Raw genomic sequence first — 13334 nt, 5'->3', positions numbered from 1 at the left:
CAATACATTTATTTCAAATTGTGCAACCAGTATGGGTCCCAAATTTCAGCCAGAATGAACTTGCTTAAAATTATATTGGCATTTAATACAGGGCCATGATTGGGCCTAAAGACGGTCTCACATGGGGCCCATTTTGACCCATGTCTTTATTATTTTTGAAATATTTTCCTATTTACAGTAAATGAATATCATGACAACGCATTTTTTCTCTGTACTCGCTACACCTAATACCTACTGTAGATTCTTGTCTCTAAATATTCTCATGGAGTTAAAGTGGGGATAAAAATGTTATATCTCACAGACGGTGGATAAATTACCATACAAAACATTTTCCTTGAAAGTTGCTTGGCATGCTGAAAAACCCTCCGTGTTTCGAATCAAATTGCAGATGTAGCCTGAAAGGAAACGGGAATAAATGTTCATCTCTGCCTGCCGTCGCCTCAGGAGGATCTCGCCGTCCTTTGATTCCCGGGTGAGACAGTTACATTTCAACGCAGCAGCTAAAATTGCAGCGGTTGACTAAATATCAATGTGCAGCACCAACATTAAAGAGTGAGACATAATTGAAGAACATAACTACAGGACATCCCAGAATAAGGTGGGGCGGTGGTTGTCATGGTGACGGTGAAGAAGGTGGTCGGCTGGGGGTTTCTTTCGGTTCTGTTGATTCTCTTCATGATTCACTCTGGGAAAGCTTTCAGTCCGACACTTTAACACATTCTCTATGTGCTGTAAGGATTTAGCACAAGATTCTTTCATTTTTTCTGTTTTTTGCTAAACAAAACAGCTGCAACATCAGGAAGAGCAAAGCAAACCAAAAACCTTCTGGCTTGGTCAAAATGTCCAAAGCTGTAAATGTTTTACGCCGTTTTCACACCTGATAGTTTGGTGGATTCGGTTCAATTAGGGACCAAAATGCAACATTTGTTACATTTTCAGCTGCTGTGTTTCTCTTTCACAGGGCACTGTCCCAAACAAATCAAACTCTTTGAAAAACCTGTTCCTCTCCTCACCTGTAGGGGCGTTCCAACAAGAAACACTGAAGGAAATGGCATGAAAACCTCTGAAGAAGAAACTATCTGCAATTTTGCAAATTTGCAATTTCGGAAAACCTCATGTTTTTAATTAAAGCTTTTGCATGTTTGCATGTATTTTGTAAAACTGCAATTGAAACACTTTTTTTTTGTCACATGATCAGCAACCGGGTGTTACTACTGTCAGAAATGACGAAGAGGATGACAGGAAGTAGTTGGAAGATGATCTGTTCTTTAATGACTTCTTATCACGTGAACAAACTTATTCATGTGTGATTTTGTTTTTTATCTAATGGTATTGCCAAATTGTGTTGACATTAGCAAACTATTGATAGTTTTGTGCACATTTATCAGGAAAATGCATCTACTGAGCACAACTTCCTCCTGGAGTAGGGTCAGATTTTAGCGGTTGTTGGATTCATGGGTTTGTTCTGGTTTTATTTACCCAGAATGCCCTGTTCTCTTCCTGTTTTTGGAGCGGTTTCTGGTCCGTTTGCCATTTTCATATGCATTCCAGAGTTTGCTTTTCCGTCCGAATCAGAATTCCTGTTATTGTCATTGTGGACAGAAGAAAGCACAACAAAGTTTAAAAAATGGCAACTCTCTAAGTCGAATAATTGAATAAAAGCAACAATGATCTGTATATATCAATAAAAATAAAAATGTAGTAGAAACAGAAACATCTGGGATGCTGGGATCAGAGTTCGGCCTTTTTATCGTATTAAAATGGATTTAAAAATCAGATTGAATGTAATTTTTTTCTGAAAGTCTCACTATTTGATAGTTCATTGCACTGACAGACGTTTCTAATAAAAACTAAACCCACATGGATGTGCATGAGAATTTAAACCTTAGGCATTTTAGATGTAGGTTTGGGTCTGATGATGCCTCTCCAAATCAGACAAAAACAATTACAATTATTTCTTTTTTCCCTCTTGTGGAGTAAAAAAGTGAAACTCCAGCTAACGGGTGCAGTGAAAGCAGTTCTGATTGTGTGTTTGCTCGACAGTTGATGAAGCCCGCCGTTAATAACGGGTTCATGCGTTCACAATCACTGATGACAGCAATCAATTAATGTGTCCACACTTCACCTGAGCACGGTTAATGCTAGGCTAGCAGCTGGAAGTGGATCAGCCGTAATCAATGACGGCGTTGAGATGAGATGGTCAGACGGAGCGACGGGAAAGGAAACGAGCAGGGCTGAGGACGAGCTTCTGCTTCTGATGCACCCAAACGCACAAATTCATGTTTCTGTCAAAAAAATAATTAACACAAAAAGTACAAATAAAATAGTTTGGAGAAATGCTTCTTTGTAATATTGATCCCACAATATGACAAAGTATTGGGACCATACTAAGAGAAAAATAAAGTAATATTACAAAGATAAATCAAAGTATTACAAGAATAGTCAGAATATCATGAATATTGGATATTCATTATATATATATATATATATATATATATATATATGAAATATATTATTTTGACTTTTTTCTTGTAATTTTATGACTTTTCTTGCAATATTAGGACTTTTAATCTCAACTTTTCGTAAACTTCATTTTTCCCCATACGCCCACAGTATGACATTTTTTTGATAACGCACCAACATCACTGATGAGGAAACAATGTTACAAAGGCTTAAAGTGTTATGTTTAATCCCGATTCTACCAGGATGAAATGAAAGTTAAATTTCTAGAGATTTTTGTAACGCAGCATCAGGTTGTAGATTAAATTTGTGTTTATCCAAAATACGTAAAGACTAATTTTTCTGCTCCTTTGCAACAGACGCATCTACAGATCCTGGAAACGAGCCGTCCACCAACCAGTTGCTGGTGAGACAACAGGGGAGGCCCCCAGCCGTGACCAACACATGGTGCGCCAACACACACGCCAGGACCCATCTGTGAGTGTGTGTGTCATAAATTAATAAACATATCTGACAAGTGCATTGCAGGCACCCGAGGGCATTATCATGTTTGCAAACAACTCCCCACTCTCACCCCTAACGCACGCACACACACACACACACACACACACACACACACACACTCCCAGAGGAGCAGCGATTGTTAAATGATTCAATTAGCTGCGTGGCGTGCTGAGAGCTGGAGGCAAGATGGAGTGATAATTGATAAACATGTTTAATCCTGAGAGAGAGAGAGAGAGGAGGGGTAGAAAGATAAAACCAGATAAAGCACACTCAGCCGTAGCCGCGTACACACACACACACACGCACGTTTTTACAGTCCGACGGCTCATTAAGTTTTTACTTTGTTCATCAGCGGCTCGTTTCTTTATTCAAACCTTTTCAACGTAAAGTAAAAACATTTTTAAAATAAATTATAAGCTGAGTAAAGACAGAAAAGTTTAAAAATAAGTGATTAAAGAAAAGAAGCAGTTTGGTTTACTAGGACCGAGGATCAGGGCCAAAAAATTAAATAAAATTATGAGAATAAAGGGCAAAGCACCGTCAGGAACATGAGGGAATGTATGAAGGTTTATTCAGTAAAAAATGACACTTTTAATGCAAAGTTCAATTAAAACTTTAATTACAAGTCCATTAAAAGTGTCATTGTTCACCGAATAATGCAAAGTTGACACTTTTTGTGGACTTTTGATGCAATATTTAGTGCCTTTTGCAATAAGCAATAAATCAATAAGTTGCATTATAAATTAGAACAAACTCAATTTCCATTTGCATAATTTATTGATTTTCTCTTTTCTATCAAACTGGATGATAAAAGTCTTCAGTTTGGTCTCTTGGTCTCAACAAGGATAATTATGTTCACAGACGTCTTGATTAATTTTATTTGTTTTTAGGCCTTTTGGATATTTAAATGTCTTCCAGTTTCAGTGTTAAATTTCCATTAGAATTTAAAGTTTATTGATATTTGAGAAGATTCTTTAATTATTATATAATTACCACTAAATTACTTGAAAATGCTCTCTAAATAAAAATATTGTTGTTTATCACAATAACTTCTGGAACAATTTATCATCCAGCAACATTTATTTTGAGAGGCCTGAGTGCAACTTTGCATTATTTGGTAAATGATTAACTTTTAGTGCAACGTTGCATTAAAAGTTGCATTATTTACAGGATGACACTTCATGACAGCAGTCATATAAGTCATATGCTCACCCCTTCAAATAAAGTTACCAAGTCGTCATAAAATAACAGCAAAGTCATAAATTCACAAGAGATTATAAATGTCTAATAGCAAATGTTTGTGACTTTAATGAATGAGACTTTTTTCATCTCCTATCATCTCTCATTAATTTATGTCTACGAAGATGAATCAAGCAGATTAAATTAGAAATGTAATTATGTTTTAATTGATTGAGGTGTTTTTTAAGTGTCCCGCTGTAGGAAATAACCTTTAAAACACATTCAGGAGTATTTTTTTATTTGGGTTGTGTTCATGTTCCTGCATGTTTCTCACCTGCAGCAGCATCTTCTTTTTTAATCACTTCTACCTTTAAAATAAAAACAAAACCATCAGTTTGTATTCAAAATTTCAGAAATATTCATTAACTCATGACTCTAACAATGTTCATCCAAAACATTTTCTGTTTTTATTTTACAGAATCAACAAGCTTGATTGCTGCTGTAATGCAAAAACAAAGTAGTTTTTTGTAATTTCCAACACTTTTAACCTCAATCTTGTCTCTTCGTTGACGCTTGTTTGTTTTGGTCCATGTTTGCATCGAGGCCGTCATTCAGCGAAGTGGATTCTCTCCAGTTTAAACAGCTGCTCTGTGTGTGTTTGGCTGTGCCTACATCTGCCTAAGCCTGTGTTTGTGTCTGCTCTCCTGTGTGTGTGTGTGTGTGTGTGTGTGTGTGTGTAGGAGTAAACTGGGGAATTCACTATGTTCTTTTGTGTTAATGGGAAATATTGACTTTACTGTCCAGAAAGACATTTTCCTGAGAAATAGCATAAATGTTCCCAGTCTCTTTATAATTAAACATTTAACAACTTAATATTTTCAAAGCTAATTAAGTTCATGTTGATTTTTGTTACTCAATCACAAATTAACTTGGCATCAAAGCAGAAGAAGTTAGAATCACTTGAACTCAATATTCTTGACTATTTTTGCAGATAATTTGCAGTAAACTCATAATTATGCATTATTAGCGTTGAAACATCTGTTGATCTTTGTGTCCCAGTTTGCAGAGAAAAACTCCTTTGGCTTCATTGATGAAATGATTCTGAAGCACACGACTGTTATCCATTTATCCGTCTCTTTGGAGTCAAAAGGGCCGCATAAGAAGATGCACCCACCGGCCACTTTATTAGGTACACCTGGCTAGTACCGGGTTGGACCCCCTTCTGCCTTGAGAACCGCCTTAATCCTTCGTGGCATATATTCTGGAGACATTCCTCAGAGAGTCTGGTCCATACTGACCTGATAGCATCACACAGTTGCTGCCGAGTTGTCGGCTGCACATCCAGGATGCTAACAGCCCGCTCCACCACGTTCCAAAGGTTCTGTATTGGACTGAGATCTGGTGGTTGTGGAGGCCATTCGAGCTCCGTGAACTCCTTGTCGTGTTCAGGAAACCAGTCTGAAGCAGTTTTTCAGTTTTCTGGAAGTTTGTTCCAGATTGTGGTGCATAGCAGCTAAATGCTAGCTAGCTAAGTGGCAGTCATTTGGATTTAAATGTCTCTGTTGACATTTTCTGATTTGCTGAATCATCCTTGTTGCAGCGATGAGTCACTGAATCTCTGAATGTTTGAACTTTTAAACCTGTGACGTAAATCGCTGTCTTTAAAAAAAAAAAACAGAGTGGTAATGTTGATTAAAGGCCGAACCTCAGCCTGAAGAGACGCCACTGCTCACACTCCTCCAGATTAACTTCTTCTGGGTTATTTCTGTGCAACTGTGTGTCAGAGAATGTGTCCTGCTGGGCTGCAGAATTAAAGGAGAGCCTTTGAAACAGACGCACACACACACGCACGCACGCACGCACACACACACACACACACACACACTCACTCTGACACTCCTGTTGCACCCTTTTATTTGTCATAACCATCTGCCTGTTCTACAGGGAGAGAGAGGATTAGAGAAACTACACCCTGACTTTACTTCGGAGCATTCACTGTTATCCTCCTGCTTCAGTTTTTCTATTTAAAACTGACTTCAAGCTTAGGAAGGCAGATTTAAAATTTGATTTTATATAGATATAAGGTGATCTGTCTTTTAATATTTTTTGTGTTTTTATTTTTAGGAGAAACTAAGTTTTGGATACAGATTTGAAATCTTAAATGATTTTGTATTAGAAGCAAAAATATCTTAACATAAGTTTTCTAAATCTATGATGGAGTATTATAGCCATACTAATTAAAAAAAAAATACTAAAATTTTATTCTCATAACACATTTTGTTCTAATATTACAAAACATTAGACTATCAGAATAAAATCATTTATAAAATAATTTATTCTCATGAATGAGAATAAGAATATTCTCATTCATGAGAATATTCTCTTTATAATGAGAATTCTCAATAAACTCGTACAAGAAAAAAGACAAAATAATACATGTATAAAGTCATAATATTAGGGGAATAAAGTTATAATATAGCGTAAAGTTGTATGAGAATACAGGCAAAATAATGCAAGAATAAAGTCGTAATTTTATAACTTTATTCTTGTAGTACTACAACTTCATAGTCATAATACTATGACTTACTTTATTCTTGTACTATTATAACTTTTTCTTGTAATACAACTTCATTCTTGTATTATTTTAACTTTATTCTCATGCAAGTTTATTCTTGTAATTTTATTTTTTTTATTATTATTTTTCATTAGCTCTTCTTTAAAACTGCCAACTACAATTTCCCCGCCTACTTTTGGGGGAATTGTACAGAATTAGCACCTGACGTCTCCTCTGATTGGCTGAATTATGAATATAATCTTATGTAACTGTTTACTATCTGTTACTGACATGATTTTTATTATTCACTTGTGATTTTAATTTAAATTGTTATTTAGAAATTGTGGTTTTTTTGACATCAGCAAAATATAGACAGATTTGCTCACATTGGTCATAGAAACGCAGCGAATGGCTCAACAGACTCAGCTTCCCGTTAAAAATGGAGTTGAAGTGTAAAATGAAGATCAGGGAGAAGAAAACAAAACATGGAGAAAGGAAGCAAAAGCAAAGGAGATGACATGTAGGCGCTGCTGTATGAAAATAAAAAATAACAAACTGACCGTATTCAGACTCAACCCCCCCACCCCCCGTATCTCATAATTGTAGCATCTCCAAACAACCAAAACAAACCAAACCAGGTCTAATGTATCTCACTGCCGCAATTGCCCGGCGGGAGCCAAATAGCGGCTTCCAGAGTGAGATGTTTTTCTTTTTTTAAAAGCAGCTCTGATAAATATATCCCTCTGCATGACAGATAGCAGACTGGGCACTCCCCTTCTACCGTTTTTCTTCTACCGCCCTTCCATATGTTCATTTCTAAAGTAGAGAGAGAGACAGAGCGCGATCTGAATACCAAAACATGCTTTGCACACAACAAATCACAATATGTCATGTGTGAATGTTGAAGTTTCAGCTGGATGAAGAGATTAGCATAAGAAACTAAATTTACTGTAGGAAGTAAAACTTTAAATTTTTTTTTTGCTTTATGTGTATATGTATGAAAACTAATGTGACTGATGAAGGAATTTAGTGAAATAATTGATTTTCTGATATCAGGTGTGCTAACGTTCCACCAAAACGTTAGCACAAGGCTAACGTATTAAAATAGGATAAATAATCCTTTATTTCACTGATGCGTTGTAGAAAAATCTATTTTAGCAGTAAAAAGCTGTAAAAAATGTTTTGATTTATGTGTAATTTTCTTTATACTTCATGGTTGCATAGACAAGATGGAAAGTGATGTCACACATACACGATCCCGCCCCCATCCCTGCTGAAGGCTAAAAAGCTGCTCGCTAACGATGACTAGCATTAGTTTTAGCTGTAAAGTTGTCAACATGATGCACTAAATCTTAAATATACGCATGATATATAAAAGAAAAAGGGATGCAGTGCTTTGCTGCTAATTGTCAGCACTTTGAGAACTAGATAACGAGGTCAGAAAAAAGTTAATTTAAGAAAAGTAGCAAGGGAGAGGGAAGTAGCTTAGGTATGCTAGCTTGACTTTGACAATCTTACCATGTAGATGCTCTGTGGAATTCTGTGTGTTTCGGTTCAGTTAAAAATTAAAAAAACATTTGATCCACAGATCATCAGTAGAGCAGATGTTTAAATTAGCTAATCAACAACTGCTGTGTTAGCTCAGCAAATAGCAGCGGTACCTAATCCACCAGAGCGATCACTTATTAATAATCACAAAATAAACACCAAGCCTAAAAACATAAAACTGTAACGGACTGTTACTAAATAACCCTCTGTGGGAAATGTTTGAGTGTTTTTTGGTGTTGGATTATGATGCATTAGTGTTGTTGTTGTCAGTTGCTATGGCAACGAGTCTGAGTGTAGCGTAGCCATCACAGAGCGAGAAACAATGTGGTTTTTAGTTGTTTTTCAATGGTTTTTCTTTATTTTCCCTTTGATGTGGCACATTGTGAACGGTAACCTGCAGCATGTCTGTTCTGCTTTGTGCTGGTTTTTCACATTAAATGGCAATAAATATATTTATGTTTGTGGCTGTAATATGGGAAAGAGGCATGAATAGTTGTTCAACAAATACAATAAAAACACTAATATTTTGATAAATGATTATATTTATTTCTGAGTGTCAGTAATTTGTGCAGGTAAATTTTCACAGACTGTTGATAAAGTCACCTAATGACACTTTCTGCTGTAATAACAGACGTGTTTATGTCTGAATTTTTGTTTGTAAAGGCAGGTCGCATGTCATGGGAAGGGATTATTGGTATTTTAAAAAGGGTTCAATGCTAATGTCAGACAGACGAGTTCTGCATTAAACCGATGACAGCTCTGCCTGCTGCATGCAGACACCAACAGATCAGTGTTTTAATGCCTCTCAAATGTTATTAACGACATGCAGAAGCTTATTAACGGGTTAAAGGATGTTAAACAGTCTCACAAACATAAAAAAAATCAGCCCATGTTGAACTAGCTAATCTAATTAACGACATGAAACGGAAATCCCTGACATATTCATGTCCTAAAAATAAATTTAGCTGCCTATCATCCAGCCTTCACATTAACATATTTTGTTGAAGTTTTGCAGAACGTCGCACAAATGTGAGGGGTGAGACATACATTTATTTTCAATTGTTGTTTTATTCAGAATAATTTCACTAAACATAATTTTTTTAAAACAAAGGCAGGTGAAACTCAGCAAAACAAAATTAAGAAAAATCACATTTTAGCACAGATTTTGGTTTATTAAAGGGACAGGATACTGTAAAGTCAACATTTTTCATCATGTTATAATGTTATCCCCTCATCAAAAACAAACCTGGAGTGTTGCTTTGATTCTTTCATGCATGATTAAGAAATCCTTTAGTCTCCATGGCAACCATTCAGTTGTGCAAAATGGCTGGGTGGACCTAGCTCCGCCTTCGAGGCGCAGCTCCGCCTCAGAGCTGCAGTTTCTACGTTTCTGTGATTTCCCTGCGGCTCCCTCACTCAGCTCCTTCAGACTAGCCAGCAGCAATTAGCAAACACCTGGTGGAGCTCATTATAGGAGCTGCCGCTCAGTGAAACTCTGGTAAAAACGTGTCAAAGGGTTAATAGAGTAGCCATGTTGGGATGACTTCCTGAAGGCAAAGTTACAGAAACAGCAGGAGTTCTTAAAGAGACAGAGGCCCGATTCCAAGGCATTAAATTACGAAGTCAAATTTATTTAAAATCATATTTCTATCAATCAATAAAGTGTATTTGTATAGCACATTTCAGCAGCAAGGTGCTTTACATAATGAAAACACAAAATTATAAAAAAAACTTAATACCATACAGTCGATGATTGAAAATATATTTGATATAAACAGGATTTTTCTAGCTGAAGGTGATATAATTACTTCATTGAGCTAGAAAATAGCAAATCCATAATCTACCTGCTCAACAATTTCAACAATGTGGAAACGTCCAAATCCTGCCATTTATTTTCCATTATTAAAGATGCTTTCCGCTAGTTTTGTATATTAGTGACTTTCTTGTAACACAACTTCATTCTCAAAAAATTACAACTTTATCCGTGTAATTTTTAAGAGTTTTCTTAGAGTGGCTCTCATGCTCTGAATTTACAAGACAGTTTTTTGCTGCTATTCTTTTTGTTGTTGTTGGTATTTTTGCTGTGATCAGTCGAGCTTCTTGAGGACGACTATCTGATAAGTTACAATGAAATCCAGCAGAAAAATGATTTAAAAAAGATTTCTGTTGCAGGATTTTACAAAAAGTGTTGAACAGCGGCGGTCCCTGCAGCCCTGCCTACCTGACCAGGTGAGTGAGTGTGCGCCACGCCTTGGATCAACCTAATGCCTCTCGCTCTCCAAACTGTTTCCCTGCTGCAAGAGCCGACCTGCCCCCCGAACGTTGTTTTTCTCAACATGAGCGATTTCAGTGCGTGTGTGTCTGTGAGAACGCAGCGCGGCTCAGGGCGTAGCAGCGGCTAGTTTACTCACAGAGCAAACAAATCTCCAGTGTTTTCTTAACCCAGTAGTCACAGCTGACACCGTGTCAACAAACGGAGGGGGGAGGGGGAAACACATCTTCTCTCTCTTTTATCCGTTCATGTATTCTCCGCCTATTATCTTTGTCTTTCAGTGAGAGCTTTGATTTTTGTCCGCCTTTTGTCTGCGTTTAAATCTCCCAGTTCCTACCTCGGCTGTATTTTCTCTGTGTGTATTCCCGCTGCGGTCCTTCCTTTTCTTTCTTCCATTCAGGAGTCGAGAGAAAGCGGCGACCGCAGAAAGTCGTGTAAAGCTCGGCTCTGTCACTTCCTTTGGATGCGAGTGTTTGGCGATCCCCGCTGCCAATTGGTTTCTGATCCTGTTTGCGTGTTTGTTTGAGCCCAGCCAGGTGTGCTGGAAATGATCCAGGGCAGAGATTAAAACATCAAATCCGGTTTCCTATGATACATTATTGATTTTACAATGATATTTCCTTTGATGGTTTTTCCCTCTTGAACTGAATTTTTAGTTTGCATAATCACCAAGGTGCTTCGAGTTTCTTGGCCCTCAGGGTCGTATAAACCTTGGAAAACCATTTTACATTCACCGATGCTGTCGTAGGAAAGAAGAATATCTCTGACAAATCAGCAACTATTTTGGTCTAAACTTTCAGTCTGGAAAGACAATAAGATCATTTCACTTCCTCTGCTGCCCTGCAGCTCAGGATGGGAACTTTCAACGACTGGACTTCTGCAAAATGTTTCTAGTTGATAGAAATTATTCTTTTAGTAGCTGAATGTCATAATTTTTTAGGCGGACCAGAATTCCCTTTTTGGTTGATTAACATTCACACCTCCCCAAACAAAAATGTTTATTATTGGTGTTTAATTATTTATTATGCATCTTTTAATGTGTTTAATATTGTTAAAAAGGCCTGAGAGGTTAAATAAAAAAATCAGCAAAATGTGACCATGTTTGTGTAAAATTAATCAACCAACAGAAAGTTGCAGCCCTATGAATAAACCTGTGACATCTTGTAGCACCTATTATGGTTATAAGTTATATTTAATTGTTTCTTTTTTTAATAAAAAGCTGTTTCTTATGTCTTATATTCTTAGCAAAGGAGTTGGGGAGCACAGGTCTTAAAGAAACCTGGAAATCAGTAATGGCCCTCAAAAACACTGCAAAACAGAAAATGTTAAAAGTATTTTAGTTTATTTTCTAGTGCAAATATCTTAGTAGACCTGAAATGAGACAAAACTGACTTACAAGAAACTTTTCAGTAAGAAATTGTTTATTTTAAGTTCATAATTCCTTAATATTGAGGAAAAAAGTGAAATAACCTGCCAGTGGAACAAGCCTTTTCCAAAAATATTAAGGAATTATTGACTTAAACCAGCTCTTATATCTTGTAAAAAGATTTGTAAGTCAGTTTTGTCGTATTTGAAGTGTACTAAAATGTCTCCATCAGAAACTAAGCAAAGATTCTTGGTAAGATTTTGCAGTTTTGCAGTGTAGGAACTTGTACCAGATCCAAAATTTTATTGGTGGCGTTATTTTACCTGTTGCTTCTTTTCTCCCTTAAAATGCCGTCCATAAAGTTAAAAGGAAAAGATTAATCTGGAGGATAAAATAAAATTTTTGTTCACAGAAAATGTGCCGCTACTTGTAGACGGTTCAGTTTTCCCAAACAGTTTTTAGCAGTTTTTATTTTGAGGTCAGAAAGTGTCACTCATCTTCACTTTCCTTTAAGTGAAGGTTTAAGCTCAAACAGCCGAGCAGAAATCCTCTTGCCCCAACAAAGTGGTTGTTTCCTCATTACCCTTCCCTCTCCTCATGCTGCAGAAACCCTAAATAGTGGCATGTTAAAACCTTTGCTCAGGTTCTGAATCACAGCTACACACACGCCTACACACACAGGCTGTGGTGTTTTGACTGATATGTCAGAGTTAAGAGATCAGCGCAGACCACCCCAGAAGGCAGGAAGAGAAGGAAAACTATTTCAAATATGTTGATTAAAGCTCAACTTTCTGTTGCATGCAGTGCAAAAAGTTTTTTATGCACAAAAAGTTTTACTTTGGATGTTATAAGACAAATGCTTTGGAGAAGATACAATAAAAGATGGAACATATTCAACAAGTCAAGGTCTTCCTCACAGTGGCGAAACATTTTCTTTCTGAATGTCTATAAATGTTGGTTATTGATGGGAAGGAAGGGGTTTGAGAGCCACTGAAGAGCAGCAATGAAAGGAAAAACGTTCCTTGACCTGCTGACCCTGCAGCAATAATATAAAATCCAATATTCAGCTTTTAGGCATTGTTCCCGTTCAGGGTGGAAGCCTCAGCTGTGAGATGCAGCCGCTGCATTTCACCTTCAATCAGTTCACTGCAAAAACGCCGAGCAGCTGTGGTCTAGTTTCTAGTGCAAATGTCTCAGTACACTTGAAAAAATACAACTTAACTTGGATTTGGAGATTTTGCAGTGTAAATTTAATTATTTCCTATACACTGCAAAAATACAAAATTGTTCAAAGTAAATTTGTCTAGTTTTTGGTGTAAATATCTCAGAACACCTGAAATAAAACAAAACTAACTCAGGTAACTTTTGAACAAGATATTGGAGGTTATTTTAGTCAACAATTTATTAATACAGATTAAAAACAACTTCTAGTTTCACTGGCAGATTATGAA

At 36.7% G+C, this 13334-nt stretch overlaps 1 long non-coding RNA gene across 4 annotated transcripts in view; it reads left to right on the top strand.

The window, feature by feature from the left end:
- Positions 1–13334, top strand: part of LOC106946028 (uncharacterized) — a 120691-nt gene that overhangs the window by 53426 nt on the left and 53931 nt on the right. For 3 of the 4 annotated variants that reach the window (XR_001424675.1, XR_001424677.1, XR_001424674.1), the window contains exon 3: positions 2820–2937. This is a non-coding gene — a long non-coding RNA (uncharacterized LOC106946028). Of the gene's footprint in view, positions 1–2819; positions 2938–10417; positions 10475–13334 lie in introns of all 4 variants that reach the window. The other variant, XR_001424676.1, reaches the window with a different exon arrangement.

The sequence above is a fragment of the Poecilia latipinna genome, unplaced genomic scaffold, assembly GCF_001443285.1.
Source record: "Poecilia latipinna isolate Pla-1442-1.1 unplaced genomic scaffold, P_latipinna-1.0 Scaffold173, whole genome shotgun sequence".
Lineage (NCBI taxonomy): Eukaryota > Metazoa > Chordata > Actinopteri > Cyprinodontiformes > Poeciliidae > Poecilia > Poecilia latipinna.
Note: the sequence above shows the minus strand (reverse complement) of the source record. Positions and strands in the feature narration are given on the sequence as shown.